Below are 19,401 nucleotides of genomic sequence, written 5' to 3'. Positions count from 1 at the left end.
GTTGTAAAGGACGATGCCAGGAATAACTTCTACTAAAATGTAACCAAAAATATTGTGCGCTTTTTTTTATTGCGATTTTCATTTGTTAAATTTGCAATTTTTAAGGATTTTTAATTTTGCAGCTTAGGATATTGATTTTAGAGAAAAACTTTTTAATAAAAAGTTGTAGTAAATTAAAAAACCTACAATTTGAGGTAAGGTAAGTTTAATTTCGTTAATTGGTTATTGCAAAAGAGCCTGCGAAAGGTCCAAAATGGTCGTTTTTTACAATTGCATTATTTACTGTACAAATATTTTTTTTTATTTTTTAAAGCTTTAAAATGAAGGATCTTTCAATTCCAAACATAAAAAAAATCGTAAAGCCAGATTAACGAATTTGTTGCTTAGATATTATAAATTGTTTATCCCAAGAGGTCAAATGTCGAAGGCTATAACTTTTTGAAAAAAATTCATAGAGAGTTGGTGAAACATCCAATCTGTTTCCAAAGACTTATGTTTTCATATTATGATGTAAGTAAATGCGTAAAACATTTTTAAAGCTATAATTTTTGGGTTTGAAAATAAGGGGGCAAATTTCGTTAAAAACGTTTAGAGCTGAAGCGGACCTGTACATCCTATGAGTTTTTAACTTACAGATTATTGTTGCTGAAGATAAAACGAAGATTTAAAAAAAAAATTAAAAATTTCTACGATCAAGTGAAGCCGAGATAATTTTTGGGTTTGAAAATAAGGGGGCAAATTTCGTTATAAACATTTAGAGCTGAAGCGGCCCTGTACATCCTATGAGTTTCTAACTTACAGATTATTGTTGCTGAAGACAAAACGAAGATTTATAAAAAAATAAAAATTTTCTACAACCAACTGAAGCCGAGATAATTGTTTTTTTTTTCTTAAATCGTAGGTCCTTTATTTATAACAATTAAGAAATTATTTTACAGTCGTTGACTAAAGAAAGACTTATATTATTTTAAAATAAAAATGATCATAAAGTATAATTACATTTAATTATTAAAAATTATTTTTAAAATCGGTGCTTTTGCAAGCGGCCGAATTTTGCAAATCGCCCGGCTCGCTTCAAATTCGCGCGCTCGGAAAAGTTTTACGTAACTTGTATTAAATTTTGATAGAAAACAATTCAATAATATTACCATTTTAATATACAGTCTATTTACCACTGTATTTGTTTTTCTTGATAAACTTTTATATGTGAAATCCAAAACGAATAGTCACTACAAGAAGAAAAAGTTTTATATTGTATATTATAGTAAGAAGTAACATTATTATTATAATTATATAACAATGAAAAAATTAAAAATATAGTTATATATTTCATATATATGGATCATTTTTGTAATATTATTTCTTCAGAAATTAAATTTCACATATAAAAGTTTATCAAGAGAAACAAATAGAGTGGTAAATAGACTGTATATTATAATGGTAATATTATTAAATTGTTTTCTGTCAAAATTTAATCCAAGTTACGTAAAAATTTTCCGAGCGCGCAGATTTGAAGTGAGTCGGGCGATTTGCAAAATTCGGCCGCTCGCAAAAGCACCGACTTTAAAAATAATTTTTAATAATTAAATGTAATTATATTTTATAATAATTTTTATTTTAAGATAATATAAGTCTTTCTTTAGTCAATGATTGTAAAATAATTTCTTAATTGTTATAAATAAAGGCACCACGGTTTAAGAAAAAAAAAAACAATTATCTCGGCTTCAGTTGGTTGTAGAAAATTTTTATTTTTTTATAAATCTTCGTTTTGTCTTCAGCAACAATAATCTGTATGTTAGAAATTCATAGGATGTACAGGGCCGCTTCAGCTCTAAATGTTTATAACGAAATTTGCCCCCTTATTTTCAAACCCATAAATTATCTCGGCTTCAGTTGGTCGTAGAAATTTTTTATTTTTTTATAGATCTTCTTTTTATCTTCAGCAACAATAATCTGTAAGTTAAAAACTCATAGGATGTCCAGGGCCGCTTCAGCGCTAAATGTTTATAACGAATTTGCCCCCTTATTTTCAAACCCAAAAATTAGAACTTTAAAAATGTTTTACGCATTTATTTACGTCAGAATATGAAAATATAACTCTTTAGAAGGAGATTGGATGTTTCACCAACTCTCTACGATTTTCTTTCAAAAAGTTATAGCCTTCGACATTTGACCTCTTGGGATAAACAATTTATAATATCTAAGCAACAAATTCGTTAATCTGGCTTTACAATTTTTTTTATGTTTGGAATTAAAATATCTTCATTTTAAAAACTTTAAAAAATAAAAAAAAAATTATTTGTAGAATAAATAATGCAATTGTAAAAAACGGCCATTTTGGACCTTTCGCAGGCTGTTTTGCAATAACGAATTAACGAAATTAAACTTACCATACCTCAAATTGTAGGCTTTTTAATTTACTACAACTTTCTATTAAAAAGTTTTTCTCTAAAATCAATATCCTAAGCTGCAAAATTAAAAATCATTAAAAATTGCAAATTTAACAAATGAAAATCGCAATTAAAAAAAAAGCGCACAATATTTTTGGTTACATTTTAGTAGAAGTTATTCCTGGCATCGTTCTTTACAACACCTGATAGGTTTCAAAAATTCCTGAATTATATCCTGAAATCGACCTATTTTTCACCCACAGCCTGGGGTATATAAAATTATTTACACACATACACAGACAATAAAATTATTATTCGTCACAGATTACCTAATTCAATAAAATATAGAAACAAAAATTCATTCATTACCCCAGTCAAAGTCAAACTATATTTTGATTATATCAAAACAGATGTAAAGCAAGAAAAGGAAAAAAACAGAGAAAAGAGAGATATTGAAATGATTAAAAGCTATCGAGTCTTCGTGAATATCGTACAAAGATATTATATCAAAAAAATTAGTAGTCCAATCGTCAGAGATTTGGCATCTAAAAACAAGACGAAAAGCTCAATTTTGCTGACAGTTCTTATGAATAAAAATGAGAATTAAGTTTATACTCCAGATTTTGGAGCAAGGATTTGGATTTATGGGTTTGAATTTTGGTAGTATCTACTCTTATTTACGGTGACTAGAAATTCATCACACCAATATATTTTCATTCATGTGAAATGGAGTATAAACTTATACTTTATGCTCATACTCATGAGAACATTCTCGGAATTTATATTCCGTTTTTATTCATACCGTAGAATGTCAATCTTTGAACTCCAAAAAATATGAAAAGGAGTTTGCCACCCCTACCCTCGGACTTCCCGGACTTCGAAAACACCGATCTGCCTAGTAGAATCTGAAATTTTGAAAGAAAAATGTTTATTAGCACTTTTTGTGTAGAATGAACTGTTCTCTCAGAAACAACGCGCTTTCAGCTACGCGCGCGAATTAGGGGTGTTCATTTCAAATATACATCGATGTTTTTTGCGATGCATCAATCGGAAAGCTTGCATCGATGTTTTTCGATACATCGAATTAATACATCGATGTTTTCGATGCATCGATAAAACATCAAATGCGCATGCGCGTTTCAATTTGTCATGTGACACGCGCACGCGCAGCCGCCATGTTGAATGAAAACGAATTTGAAGTTGGAAAAATGAGAGAAGAGGAGGGAGTTATGCCACTATCTGCAATGGATAAGGCAGGAGAAAAAAAAGAAGACTAAAACAACTCTGCGCTTGAACTAAAACAGAGTGAAACAAAGAGAGGATTGGTTGGAAAAGATGACTTGAATTTGACTAGTTTATTCGATGCATCGAAAAAAATACATCGATATATCATAAATATTTACTGTATCCGATGTATCGGATTGATTCGATGCATCGAATGGTAAATATCGATGTTTTTCGATACGTCGATGTATATCGAGCATCCCTAGCGCGAATCAATTTGATAAATAAAATTTGGACCAATGGAAAAATGGCCCAAAAATGGTGTGAGTAGCGAGGTGTTAAAAATCGTATCTTGGATACTACTAATGTACTGCCTGTACTACCTACCTACTTATACAGTGCTAGTCAAAAGTCCGTACCCCCCCTCGTATCTTTTGAACGGTTATACCTATAATAGTGAAATTTGGAGATAGGAAATAAACGGACGTAAGCTTCTTAACTAGTCATGACAGGTGACGTAATAGTGACAGTTGACTTTACAGCGCCACTGTGACAGATAATTTTAAATGGGACCTTATGGCAAGTGACACCTCGTTTGAAAGGTATTGAAAATACCTATTCAGTCATACTAATATTGTTTAAGTTTAAGCTAATTTTGACGAATTAATGAAATAAATATAAAATTGTAGTTTCATTTAATTAATTCAAAATTCCGCCTATGATTACTTGTCAAAAAGGTTGACGTTGACGTAAAAACTACTAGAGAATCGAAAAACGTCAACTTTTTTGACAAAAAAACCATAGGCGTACATTTGAATTTTTATTAATTAAATGCGAAGCTACAATATTATATTTATTTAATTTATTCACCAAAATCAAAATCAACTAAAACACAAAAAAATTAGTATGGCTGAGTAGGTATTTTGAATACCTTTCAAACGAGGTATCACTTGCCATAAGGTCCCATTTAAAATTATCGGTCACAGTGGCTCTGTAACGTCATCTGTCACTATTACGTCACCTGTCATAACTAGTTAAGAAGCTTACGTCAGTTAATTTCTTCCATCCAAATTTCACAATTATAGGTAAAACCGTTCAAAAGATAAGAGGGGGGGTACGGACTTTTGACTAGCACTGTATATCTATTCCAGGGAAAAAATCGCGCTTTTTCGTGTTTCGTTCTTGTTTTGAATATATTTTTGTCAAAAAAAAATATTTTTGACTTTAGAACGTGACATTTCGATAGGAAAATAAATTTTACACAATTTTTCTATAGATTTACTCGTATATGTACGAAAAGTAGGTAAACAGAATTCACCCGGATGCACCTACTACATAGGATCTAATCTAATTCACACCTTTTTCAAAAACGCTCCCCTTTAAATAGTACCTAGCACTCCTCGGTTTCTTCATATTTTGGGGCCCATTGAACATATGAATCAATAAGTAGGTACTCCCTTTACTTTCTGCCCCTTCCGGACTACTTCCTGTTAGTCCTCTTTTTTTGGATATAATCAATAGGCTATATTTTGACTCTAGAGATCTAATACCAAGACAAGTTACATTAAATTCATTATTACTAGTTTTAATTATTGAATTATAATGTATACGTGTATGTAAATACCTATATGTATTTTCCTCCCGCATGATCTGTTTGGTGTTTGATGTGTAATCTAGCTGTTTATTACCTCTCGTTTTCCGAGTATCATTGAAATCACTGTGGACTTTGGACTATTGAGTGATTACTGACCTATGGTTGAGGAATTAGTCAAAATTATAATTAGTGTTGGATTCGAATTAGCATGCACACATACATAGATAACGCGCGTGGTCCGTTAATAGGCCAATCAAGAAAATGACAATTACAAAAAGCGTTAGGAAGTTTGTCAAAGTGGAATTATTATTATGCAGTTTTTCTTCTCTAGGGGATTTGGGTATTCTCTTTAAACTTAGATGCCTAAAAAACGGCGGCATTAAAATTATATCAATTTTTTTATATTATATAACTATGTTTACAATCTACATCATTAGAGAGTATTAAGTAAATGTGTACTACAACTACCTCGGTACCATAATAAATGAAGAATGGACCAACAACCAAGAGATAAGAACGCGAATCGGAAAAGCTAGATATACCTTCATCCGTATGCCACAACCTTTCTCTTGGTATAAAAGCAAGAATGCTGAGATACTACGTGGATATACTTAAAAAATGCTTAATTATTTAGATGGGAAATACCTAAGCCATAATTAAATTGAAAAAATAATTTTATTAACGTTTCGAAGCTCAAATCGGGTTTCGTTGTCAAAATACAAAATACTACTGAATTAAACACAAATGTTGTTGCTTAGTAAAAAAAATATGAAAAAAAGAATGTGTGTGTACTTTGTACGCACGTAAGAAGATATTCTTCTATTATATAATAGGTAATTTAAACGAAGTAAATATACTTAAAAGGTTATTTGTACTTATTTTATTTAAAAATCAAACTAACTTTCTTATCTACCACTTTCAAAAAAGAAGAATATATTCAAAAATTATATAATAATATACTTACAATCATAAAATCTACAAAAAAAATAAAAAAATAATAACTTGCTTGGGGCTTGAACCCACTTCACGTCTACCGCGCTGTACGAAAGTTGACGCCATTTCAAACTGCACCAAACTCTCGTATACGTCATGTGGGAATATACACAAACTAAACGTTTACACCATAAATTTATATGAATTTAATAAAATTATTAGTTTGATTTTTGTCGAAATAAAATACAACAAAATATAGAGTAAGAAAACGATATATGAGATGAAGATTTGTAGAAAGTTTGTTCGTAATCAGATTATGTAAATTAAAGCATTGCCTACTAATAGGTAACTACATTATTTTGTTTACATTTTCCAAATAGATAGGTATTGAAACTATTAGGTATTTCCAACTGAAACATTTAGAATTACGTACCTGCGGCTTTTCAAAACTATTTAAAAAGTCACTATAATTATAAATTTGATTTTATTTCTGTCCACACATCAATAAAAACTAATACAGTATTTCTCATGATCATCTTTCAGTGCGTCACAGTTTTTCGATTTCTTTGTAACGCATTAAATTGTGTGTGAGAGAAAAAAAGGCACGTCGGTGATTACATTTCGTCAGTGACATTTTTATAACATTTATTCTAGTTATTCTAGTTGTCGATAGACATAATAAACAAATAATTTTTTTTTTAATTAGATAATAATATTACAAATATAATCTGTATAATTTATAAGACTATACAAATCAAAGAAAATACCATTTTATCAATGCAAGAAACACATTTGATTTGTTTTTATTCCAAATTGAAAATAAAAGGTGACAACTGTCAGATTTAACTAAAATGTCATGTTAGAATAAATGTCATAAATGTGTATTATCACGGACTTACCCTTTTTCCTATCATTTGTTACGCACTGAAAAATGATCATGAAAAGGACAATATTATACAATATTTTTGTTTACCGATAACCTCCATATTGAACAATTATTGACAGATCATTTCAAAATTTCAACACCCAATCAGAGCCCGTATAACAACTAATGCCATACTGTCGGTGTGCGCATGCGCGCGGATCAATCAAATTTTACCCTCAATCGATTCGCCGCTAAAGAAGAATATCTTCACTACGAGTGGCTAAAATTAAAAATATTATAAAAAAAATCAACCAAAAAGCAAAAAATTAAAAGAAATGGAAAAAATCTAACACATTCGTCAAAGAAAAGCGTGGCGCGTCTTCATCGAATAAACGGTTTTCGCCCCACGCTTTTCTTTAAAGAATGTGTTAGATTTTTTCAATTTTTTTAATTTTTTGCTTTTTAGTTGATTCTTTTTATATTTTTAATTTTAGTCACTCGTAACTAAAGAAAAGCGTTTCTTAAAAAAAATTTTTTCATATTTTTTTATTTGTTACTTTTTAGTCTTACACTTATCAAACATTAAAATATATCGTCATGTTTATTAAAATATGTATAAAACATATTATGATGTACTAACATGAAAAGTAGTCGGAATCGGCAAAAAATTTGAAACTTTATTGTTTATTTATGAAGCATAACGTAAACAATTAACGTAAAAAGTGAAATTATGTTTAGTTCATATCATTAGCTACAATCCGTAAAAGTTTCAAGTTTTTACATTGTAAAAAACAAGAGAATTTAAGCATTTTCCATCAAAATCGTTTTTTATTTATTTAAACAATTAATAAACATAAAAAATTTTTTTATTGACTATTCGTGTATTGTTCCCGCGAATGCATATGTCTGCAAATTTTCATTCATTTGCATTGGAGAAAAGGCACTCAAATTAACGTTTAAAGATTTGACGCAAACTATTGAACTAAATAAAAGCGTTTAAAAATTCTTCTAATAATTTATTTAATCTGACTCATTTATATTGGCAATTCAGACCTATATTATACATTTTAAAGTAGAAGACTTTAAAGTGATATCGCCAATATTTATGAGTTGCGTTCCTGGGACGACTTTACTAAAAGATAGTTCATTCGATTACATGAAATCAATCTCAACTCAAGAATATCCGTCATAAAAAAATTATAGCATGTGATCTGTCTTTAAAAAGACAACCAGTTGCAACGATGACAGTAAAATTCTCGCGTTAGATTTTAATTTAATTTTAATTTAAATTTTAATCATAAAAATGACACGAGGAAATAGCTTCAGAACAACATTAAAAAATGCTGTTCTTCTTTTAATGTTATAAGTCTAGATCTTGCAACTAAAATTTTGCATGTACGAATAAATCAGCTCATAAACTAAGCATATGAGCAAGAAGGTTTCCGTATGGTAAGATCGTGAACAAAACAAAATCATGAACAAATTCACGTATTACAGCAATATGGACTCAATACAAACGTAAAGAAGACAAAGCTTATGATCATTAGCAAAAAAAGATAACAGAAGGTCAACTCTACATCATCCAAACGCCTATAGAAACAGTGAGGCAGTACAACTACCTCGGCACCATAATAAATGAAAAATGGATCAACAACCAAGAGATAACAACACGCAACGGAAAAGCTAGATTCACCGGATGGGGGCCTTCTTCAGGAGCCACACCTCTCTCTTGATATAAAAGTAAGAATGCTGCCATGCTACGTCTTCTATCTTTTTTTATGGTGTTGAATCATGGACCTTGAACGAACATATGTGCCGAAATTTGCAAGCATTTGAGATGTTGCTATATCGGAGAATTTAAAAATCGCGTGGACTGACCGGATCACAAATGAGGAGGTACTAACCACCATCATATGTCGAAAGTTGGAATACTTTGGATACTATATACGAAATGAATCCAGATACGCCCTCCTACAAGCCATCCTGCAAGGAAAAATATTTGGAAAGCGAGGTCCAGGAAGAATAAGAACATACTGGTTAAAGAATCTCAAAACCTGGTTCAACAAAACATCTGTGCAGCTTTTCCGCGTTGGTGCAGATGAAATAAAAATTGCCATGATGATCGCCAACATGCGTCACGGATAGGCACACCAAGAAGGAGAAGTGAAGTTGTTACTGGTTTTGGGCATGAAGGAGAGACATTTAATAATGTCTCACCTTATTCCATTTTGGCTTAGTTTTGAAGTAGGTCTTGAAGCGATGTTATAAACTGCTCGTCAAAAGTTAGGGATATAGAAAATTCTGCTGAATTTTTATAGTAGATTTTTTCGTGAACAGATTAACGGATTCCGCAAATTTTTTTTTTATTATTTTAGACTTTTCTTTAGTATTTACACAGTTATGCAAAGGTTTACTCAAACTTTTTTTTTGTACTTATACCGGGTGGAAGAAAAGAAATGCTTTTCTTATGTTAAGTTTGAGACGCCCTGTAGGGAGGACGAGGTACAAATGGGAGTATATATCGAAATCGTATTGTAGTCTTATGTTTTGTGAACATTTTGTTTTTTGAATGTCCCTGATATCTTTAGAAATAAAAAAAATAGACGGTTTTTAATTTAACATGTGTTTTAACGGAGACAAAAGTTTGGGACACCTTGTAGGGAGAAAAAGGCAGAAAGGTGAGTATACCTCGATATTTTGTGGTAGTCTCATATTTTGTGAATATTTTATTTTTTTAATTTCTCTGATATCTTTAATAACAAAGAAGCTAGACGATATTACTCTTTAATATGTGTTTTAACTGACGACATGCGTCACATCACACATGTGAAACATAGAAAAACATATTAAAGAGTAATACCGTCTAGTTTCTTTGTTATTAAAGATATCAGAGAAATTAAAAAAATTAAATATTCAAAAAATATGAGACTACAACATAATATCGGGGTATACTCACCTTTGTGCCTTTTTCTCCCTACAAGGAGTCTCAAACTTTTGCTTCGGTTAAAACACACGTTAAATTACAAAACCGTCTATTTTTTTGTTTCTACAGATATCAGGGACATTCAAACAACAGTCTGTTCACAAAACATAAGACTACAATATTATTCTGATGTATACTCACATTGTTACCTCGTTCTCCCTACAGGGTGTCTCAAACTTAACACAAGAAAAACATATTTTCTTCTTCCACCCGGTATAAGTACAAAAAATAAGTTTGAGTAAACCTTTGCACAACTGTGTAAATATTAAAGAAAAGGCTAAAATAAAAAAAATAGCGGAATCCGTCTGTTCGCGAAAAAATCAACTATGAAAATCAGCAGAAATTTCTATATCCCTAACTTTTGACGAGCAGTTTATCTGGTTTCCTTGTGGCTGGACCATGGTTGAATAACCAATCCTTTACTACCTTATTTTCGTGGCGAATGGTACGTTCATTTTGTGACTCCGTGGCTTGATGCATTTCTTTTCTAATGAGTGTAATCTTTAAGTCGCAATGAAATGCTCCATTACTTATGTACAACGTTACAATCAAACGGCAAAAATCAATATAGAAGACCAGTTAACTGATAAAATTGCAATAGAACGAGGAGTACGACAGGGCTGTATTTTATCTCCACTACTATTCAATATTTACTCTGAATGGATATTTAAGGAAGCTTTAGACGGTTGTGCGAAGGGAGTATTAATAAATGGTGAATGGTTGAATAACATTAGATATGCAGATGACACCATAGTTTTCGTCGATAATCTGAATGATTACAAATATTAACAAATCGTATAACAGAAGTCAGCAACAGATATGGACTAGCTCTTAACATAAAGAAGACCAAATTTATGACAATTAGTAAAAAACCAATATTAAACGCTCAACTTACAGTCAACCAACAGAATATCGAAAGAGTTAAGCAATTTACATATCTGGGTACGAATTTAAATAGCCAAAGGAACCACTCGACAGAAATTAAACAGCGAATAATAAAAGCGAAAGCAGCATACGTTAGAATGAGACCCATTTTCAACAGTCGAGACATATCATTAAAAACAAAATACCGTCTGTTGAAAAGCTACATATTCATAGTTCTGCTCTACGGAATGGAAGCGTGGACACTAACTGTTGCATCTATGAATCGGCTCGAAGCTTTCGAAATGTGGTGTTATAGGCGCATCTTACGTATATCCTGGGTTGACCGAATTACTAATGTGGAAGTCCTGCGTAGAATGGGGAAAGAGTGTGAAATTCTCATAACCATCAAAACAAAAAAATTAGAATATCTAGGACATGTAATCAGAAATCAAGAACGTTACGACCTTCTCCAACTGATTCTCCAAGGGAAGGTAAATGGTAAAAGAGGACCGGGAAGAAGACGCATTTCCTGGCGAAAGTGGTATAACACGACTACCACTGAACTGTTCCGCGCTGCGGTAAACAAAGTCAAGATAGCCATGATGATCCCCAACATCCGGAACGGATAGGCACTTTAAGAAGAGAAGATGTACCACTTTAGACTAAAATCTTTGGATGATATTCAGCGACGTTGGTTTTGTACAGCCTCCAAGGATCCAACCCATTTGCAGTAATTTTAAGCCGAGCAGTTTTGGTCTGGATATGTTTCTTCCAAGTGAGATACTGGTCAAGATGGAGGCCAAGGTATCTAGAATCTGTTACTCTTGGTTTTCTTACATTGTTAATTTTTGTTTTAAATAACTTTTTTTTGTGCACCAATTGCCATCACTCTTTGCACATCATTATCAATCAATAGGTCTGCTCCAGATATTTCCATCTTCTGTTCTGCCCCTCTGCTATCCAATTGGTCACAATTCTTTTGAGGTCGTCGGTCACATCCTAAATGAAGAAGTATTAAGAAGAACAGGGACGATTTACAATACTGTACCGGGTGTCCCAATAAGAATGGCTCTCGGCCATATCTCAGGAACCGTTTATAGTACAGCTTTGAGAAAAAAATATTTATAACAAAAGTTGCCTCGGGTAAAGCCTGGAAATTATTTTCATAATTGTAGGACAAAAGCTAGAGGGCGTAATTGAATATCAAAAATTAAAAAATCAAAATTTTACAAAATTTACCTAATGAAACGGCACTGGAAATCCAATCATCGTATTCTTCATAAAAATCTGCGCATATTTGATTTCACAAGTATGCAAAATTCGATTTAGCAGAACCGAACTTACAGCCATTTTTTCATAAGAAGGTTCCCACTCACCCCCACCTCTTATTTGTAAAGGTAGACTTAAACTTGTGAAATCAAATATGCGCAGAATTTTATGAAGAATACGATGATTGGATTTCCAGTGCCCTTTCATTAGGGAAATTTTGTAAAATTTTGGTTTTTTAATTTTTGATATTCAATTACGCCCTCTAGCGGTGGACCTACAATTATGAAAATAATTTCCAGGCTTTTCCCGAGGCAACTTTTGTTATAAATATTTTTTCTCAAAGCTGTAATATAAACGGTTCCTGAGATATGGCCGACAGCCATTCTTATTGGGACACCCGGTACATTCAATAGAATCCAAACATAGGCGTAAACAGGGGGTTTTGGGGGTTATACCCCCCCCCCATTGGGATGTACTTTGAGCTCTATACGCTTAACACCATACCCTTCAGAGACCTTCCAGTAGTTGTAAGGCCCCTTTCAGGTAGTTGTAACCCCCCCCCCCCTTAGGATCATCCTGGTTACGCCTAGCTGTTATAGTACGGACATGTAATGCGAATGAAAGATGAACGATATCCAAAACTGAGGAATAATTAGAGATAGAGCAATAAATGAGGAAGAATGGACCGACCAAAAAGTGGAGATCGAAATGCGGGATGCAGCAGAGGCTGTAGGAACCCGTAGATTTGATTAAGAGAGATCGTGGTTTTTGAAGAACACCCCCATCCGGTTGAAGGCGGATCTGGCTTTTCCGATGCGCGCTTTTATCTCCTGATTGATGGTCCATTCTTTATTTATTATAGTGCCGAGTAGTGATGTTAGTTATAGTTACTTTCGAGTATTCGTTACAAATCGTTACTTTTGTATAAAGTAATCATTTACAGTATACGTTACTTTGATTACTATGATTATTTTTGTTACTTTTTTTAATTTGACTACCGGTAATCATATCGAGAATCGTATTTCTCAGTAGGTAGGTATTTTGTATAGGTATTCTGATATAACAACGACCTTCACCGATCTGTTTAAGGGATAAAATGATTTGATTACTATCATTACTTTTGTTACTTTTGTATTTGAGTACCGGTAATCATATCGAGAATCGTATTTCTCAGTAGGTAGGTCTGTATAGGTATTCCGATAAAACAGCGACCTTCACCAATATGTTAAGAGATACAAATTATTTGATTACTATGATTACTTTTGTATTTGAGTACCGGTAATCATATCGAGAATCATATTTCTTACTAGGTAGGTATTTTGTATAGGGATTTCGATATAATAACGACCTTCACGAAGTACGAAGTAATCAGAGTAATCAAAGTAGATACAATAGTCGTTACTCGCCCTGATACGATTGGTACGAAGTAATCAGAGTAATCAAAGTAATCAAAGTAGATACAATAGTCGTTACTCGCTCTGATACGATTGGTACGAAGTAATCAGAGTAATCAAAGTAATCAAAGTAGATACAATAGTCGTTACTCGCTCTAATACGATTGGTATGAAGTAACGAAGTAATCAAAGTAATCGAAGTAGATACAATAGTCGTTACTCGCTCTTATACGATTGGTAAGAAGTAACGAAGTAATCAGAGTAATCAAAGTAACGATTTGTCTCTGCATAGTAATCGTTACTTTCGGTATTCGTAAGTAACGAGTACTTTGTAACGATTAGTTACTTTTTCAACATCACTAGTGCCGAGGCAATAATTGTACTGCGTCACTCTCTCTACTAGTGTTTAGTTGACATATATATTGACATCGAACATCGAAATATGAGACACATCGAACTTACCGTTCAAAAGGTCAAAATTTACAACTCACCCTGCATGTTATTAAACAATAATGAGAGCAAAGACGTTTCAATGGTCATTTTTTCCCGTAGGGGCCTTCCTAAGAGTTAGGAGTATAATACGTATCAAGATATTTTAGAAAACCGTATCTTAATTCTATTACAAAGTCATTTGTATTTGAGTAGTATCGTTAAATTTTGAGAGGTGAACATACTGAATGGCCGGAATAATAATTAAAAGAACAGATTAAAATTTATTAATTTCTGCCTGGGCCGAAAACTTAACCACACGGGTCCTGGTGAATTCGTAACTATTTTAATCCACCATCCTAATTACAGGCCAATTGGTAACTCTGGCCCTCAGATAATTTTTCGGTAACCGATCAACTACCGATGAATTCGTAGCTAAATAGAGGTATAATCTTTTAGACTTGAAATAAACATAATATGGAAAATCTGTTTGCTTTTAAATTATCAGATGGATTTAAATAATTTATCATTGCTAAACATCTAGATATTGAATTTACAATTAGGTACTTGATAAAAACCAAGCTCTTGTAGAGCTATACTTCTATAATACTTGATGAAAATAATATTTATAACACGTGTTAATGAAACACTATAATATTGTTTCAATTATTTTATTAAGATATTTCAATTTTTGCTATTGTTTATAGGTACATATAATACAAAAATATATTGTTTTTAAGCAAACCAAGAAACATTCGGTTTATATTTATGGTATTAGATTTAATCAATGGTTTCGAATTCACATGAAGAAAGTTTCGAGTTGGCAGGTCAGGTAATAGAAAATTTACGAATTGGCCGGTGTACATTTTGATTTAAAAAATTTTGTCATTAAAAGTTAAGAGTTGGCGCGTGTCCAACCACACCATTTAAAAACAATGACTTTGTAATAAGCTTCTGATTAAGCTTTTCTAAAATATCTTGATGGGTGTACAATATGTATGACTTCATGACTTACCCTGTATAAGATAATAGGTACTTAAAATAGTTCAAAGCAAAAATAAACATATTACAAATTAATATATTAAGCAAAAAATACACACTACATATTCCATATTAGAAAACATTACCAATACCAACAACAAGCATCAACGCAAGATGGAGTATTCGCTTTTGAATATACGCTAGCCAATTATCATACGCGTACGAGGTCCATACATTCATCAGGACAATAAATTGTCCATTATTGCCCATTGTTAGTTTAGTCTGTGACGAGATAAAAATATCAGACCTAAAAGCCGACTACACGAGTGATAAAATCATTAAGGTCAGTAGAAGACTAGAACGAATTTATTCACTTAGGGCATGTACAAGTATAAACTTCTGAATAGGATATCGTATTTCGATTTTTAGAAAATAAATCGATTTTTAAATACAGCACCCAGAGACTTGCAACTTTTTGCATTGTGTTCAGGATGATGTCAGGAAAAAAATTTACTATAAATAGGGGAGTGCATATAGATTTTCACTTCGGAAAAAAATCAAACAAGATAGAACTTTTTGTAATTCCATTAAGAAATGTTTAATAAACAATATATCAAAAAGTTCTACTCGAGAAGTGGGTGCTTCATTTTTTATTAAACAAAAGAACTGCGAAAATAGATGTTTTTTTAAATAACTCCGAAAATATAAATTTTTGAAAAAAACTGACTTGGCCATTGAAAAATTCAGAAAATTTTACAAAAAAAAACCATATAAAGATTTTTCTAAAATTAAATCTGTAGTTTCTATAATTTTTTATTTATAACGCTAAAGTCACCCTTCTCACAAACATTGGCGCACTGTAAACGTGTAAACTAGCGTACGGCGAAGTGCACGGTTGAGTTATTTTAATGTAATTCTTTAACTAATCGATCAAATGAAATTTTACAAATTGAACATGAAAGAAGAATAATTAAGCTATCTTAGAGTTATAATAAAAAGAAACAAAATGTATGGGCATAAGTACGGTGTGGGCTGAAAGTAAGACTTACATGAATTTTGTTTAAAAATGATTTAAAAATGTGTAACTAATACAATTTTTCTTATAAAACTCTCAATTTTGCACAACTTACCTTTCAACCATCTTACTAAACGATGTTTCATTCAAAAAAATCTCAAAAATTTAATTCAAATGATACGACGCGACGTCTCAAAAATGCAATTTTTGAAAACTTCATAGTTTTACAGAATTAACACCACTTTAAGACGGTATTACTCAATTTTCAACAGATCTATTACAGTTTTATAGGTTTTTTTAAGCTCAGGATGTAGTCTTTAAAATGCACTGAATTATTTTACTTTAGAAATGAAATAAACCATTTCTTTTTGAGAAAATTAAGAACGATAAAAATGTAATACAAAAACCGAAAATTACCAGCTAAAAAAAAGGTTATACAAAGTGATCAAAACTTTTTTCTATAAAACTTATCTAAAATACATTTAATAAGCTTCAACAATAATAACTATTCAACAAAAACTTTTTTTAACTCTTATACAGTATGTTTGCGTAACTTGGAACCTATTGATAATTTTTTTATTATCAGTCTTATGAAAAAAAGTTATTCTTTATAAATTACTCTGCATCGTATATAATCTAAGATGCAACCATCAAATATAAAATTTTAGTAATTTTATATGAGGTATGTCAAAAAATATGAATTTCACTCAAGAGTAAAGTACCTTTATATTTTACAATATCGAAAATTGTTATAAAGAAATGTTGTTTGGAATTAAAAAATATGTTTCAGTGTTCAACTACATCCTTCTAAATAAAATATTGTGAATAATAAAGGCACTTGACTCTTAAGAAAAATTCATATTTTTTACATACCTCGTATAAAACTGAAAAAGTTTGATATATGATGATTGCATCATAGATTTTAGACCAGGTGGAGCATTTTATAAAGAATAACTTTTTTTCGTAGAATTGATAATAAAATAGTTACAATAATTGTAATAAAATGATGATGAGTATCCGTAATTTGAGAAAAAATTGAAATTTTTTTTCGATTAGAATAATGTAATTGTATATTAAACATAGTTTTTAATTTCAAACAACTTTTCATAATAGCATTTTTTGATATTCTGGAATAAAAAGGTACTTTACTCTTTAAAGAAATTCATATTTTTGACATCTCGTATAAAATTGATAAAATTTGATATCTGGTGGTTGAGTTTTAGATTTTTGACTATCCAGAGTATTTTATGAAGAATAACTTTTTTTCGTAAAATTTATAATAAAAAAGATTTCCATGTGGTTCCTAGCTACGCAAATATACTGTATAAGAGCTTCTGTATAAGAATTTTCAAATTGTAATGCCATATTCGGATTCAGCATAACCAAAAACAAAATAGAAATATATTTGGTCAAAGTAAAATGATGAATTTAACGATATTTTTAACATTATTTATACAAAACAATTATTACTGTTTAAACAATTAATAAACAATTAGCGGCCAAATCTGCGAGTAGAACTTTTTACTTTAACATGTATATAAATTAACAAAAAAAGTTTTAGAAAATATAAGCTTGTTTGAATTATTCCGAAACAATGCATGGTTTCATACATAAATTGCATAAAATGCTTCCAATAGTGCATAAATACGTCAAAATAAAGGCAGATTACTCGGGGGATTTGGAGTCGCCATTAGAACCGACCGGACCCCCGGTTCACCTGGTGCCAAAAAACTCTCCAAACTGTAGAAGATAATATGCCATAGCAGTGACTTAGGGCACCAGGTGCACTAGGGGTCAGTTCTGATAGCGTATTCGTGTTCAGTAACCCCAAAAACCCGTCGTGTAATCTTTTTGCATCAATTTAGTGCAAAAATCCGTCGAAACTCCAGAAGATGACGTGACGCTAGACACCAGGTGCTTCGGGTGTCGGTTGTGACGGTGTACTCGTTTTCAGCAACCCCGAAAACGGCCCAATTTAATGCCGAAAACCCTCGAAATTCCAGAAGATGGCGTGCCTTAGCAGTGACCCTGGACACCAGGTGCTCCGGGGGTCGGTTCTGATGGCGTATTCGTGTTCAGCGACTTCAAAAACCCCGAGTAACAAAATCTGACCCTTAGTATGCTTATTTTGACATGTTAATGCACTTTTGGATGCATTTTATGCACTTTTATGTGCAATTATGCATTTCCACCGATTTTTCTATAGTAGACTTTTTTCCTGACATCATAAAAAACACAATGCAAAAAGTTGCAAGTTTCTAGGAGGTGCACTGTATTTAAAAATCGATTTATTCCGGTGTTTTTAGTGCTAAATGCCCTGCTCTAAGTGTTCTAAGTTTCCTACCGTATGTGTTATAGATAATTAATTAACCTATGACATACAAGTCGATCCAAAAATCAAACAAGTACGTGAAAAAGTAATAGAGAAACAACGTTCTGATTTAAGAATCTTCTGGGAAGAAAAAAATAATTTTTGTTGCCTTCACGTACCACTATTTTGTCCTTCTTTCCTGAGATTCCGTCTTTCTGCGGTCTTGTTCAAAGGACTGACGATAGACGGCGAAAACCTGAACCATCTGAGATTTCCCGATGATGTTGCGTTAATAGCAAAAGACAAAGAAGAACTGCAGGAAATGCTATTAGACCTTTGGCTTTACTCACTTTGTTCCTCCATGATCTTCATAGTTTCTTTTTTTACCATTGGCCTAACTCCATTCCGACATTTTTTTCTATGTAGCTCAATATATTTTGTTCCAATGATACTTTTAATTTATCTCTTTATTTCTAATATGGTCCAATCTCGTGAATCTATAGCACTATAGCTTCTTCTCATGAAAGTCATTTCGGTTGTTGTAACTTTGTTTTTATATCGTTTTCCTATATAGTCTGTCCAGCCAGTTTTTCATATTGGCCTTGTTGTTGCTGCTTTTCTTTGTCTCTCATGAGAAGTTAAATAAGGGACGTAAGGGATAATAATAAAACAGAGAAAGCATCGAGGACAATCCCAACAACAGAGGAAAGTACAATAACATTATTCGAGGCACTAAATAGAGGATTCCTCAACAACAAAGAAATATCAAGAAAACGAAGATGACAATATACGAAACCATGTACATATAGGCCAACGTTGGTATACAAAGCAGAAAAATGGATTTTAAGCAAAAGACACCAGAGTAGGATTCAAGCAGCAGAGATGGAATATCTGAGAAGAAGGGTAGAAACAAACAAAAACCTCCAGGAAACCCTCACGTGATGTCATTCTTCTGCACCAAAATGCTCGGCCTTATCTTGCCAGAGCAGTGAAATAAAATCTAAAACGTAAGAAATGGAGGACATTAGATCATCCACTTTTTATTCCCGATTTATGTCCTTGCGATTTTCACACCTTTGGCCATTGAAAAAGGCGTTAAAAGGTAAACAGATGTGTTTCAGTTGAACAAGCCTCGTATATACCTACACG

General features: G+C 32.0%; 1 protein-coding gene across 2 annotated transcripts in view; it reads left to right on the top strand.

Moving 5' to 3' along the window:
* LOC126891623 (fatty acid CoA ligase Acsl3-like) overlaps positions 1-19,401 on the top strand; it is a 94,185-nt gene that overhangs the window by 11,397 nt on the left and 63,387 nt on the right. The gene's annotated exons all lie outside the window — the stretch shown is intronic.

Source organism: Diabrotica virgifera, chromosome 9 (genome assembly GCF_917563875.1).
Source record: "Diabrotica virgifera virgifera chromosome 9, PGI_DIABVI_V3a".
Classification (NCBI taxonomy): domain Eukaryota; kingdom Metazoa; phylum Arthropoda; class Insecta; order Coleoptera; family Chrysomelidae; genus Diabrotica; species Diabrotica virgifera.
The sequence above is the reverse complement of the archived record's forward strand: the minus strand, read 5'-3'. Positions and strand labels throughout refer to the sequence as shown.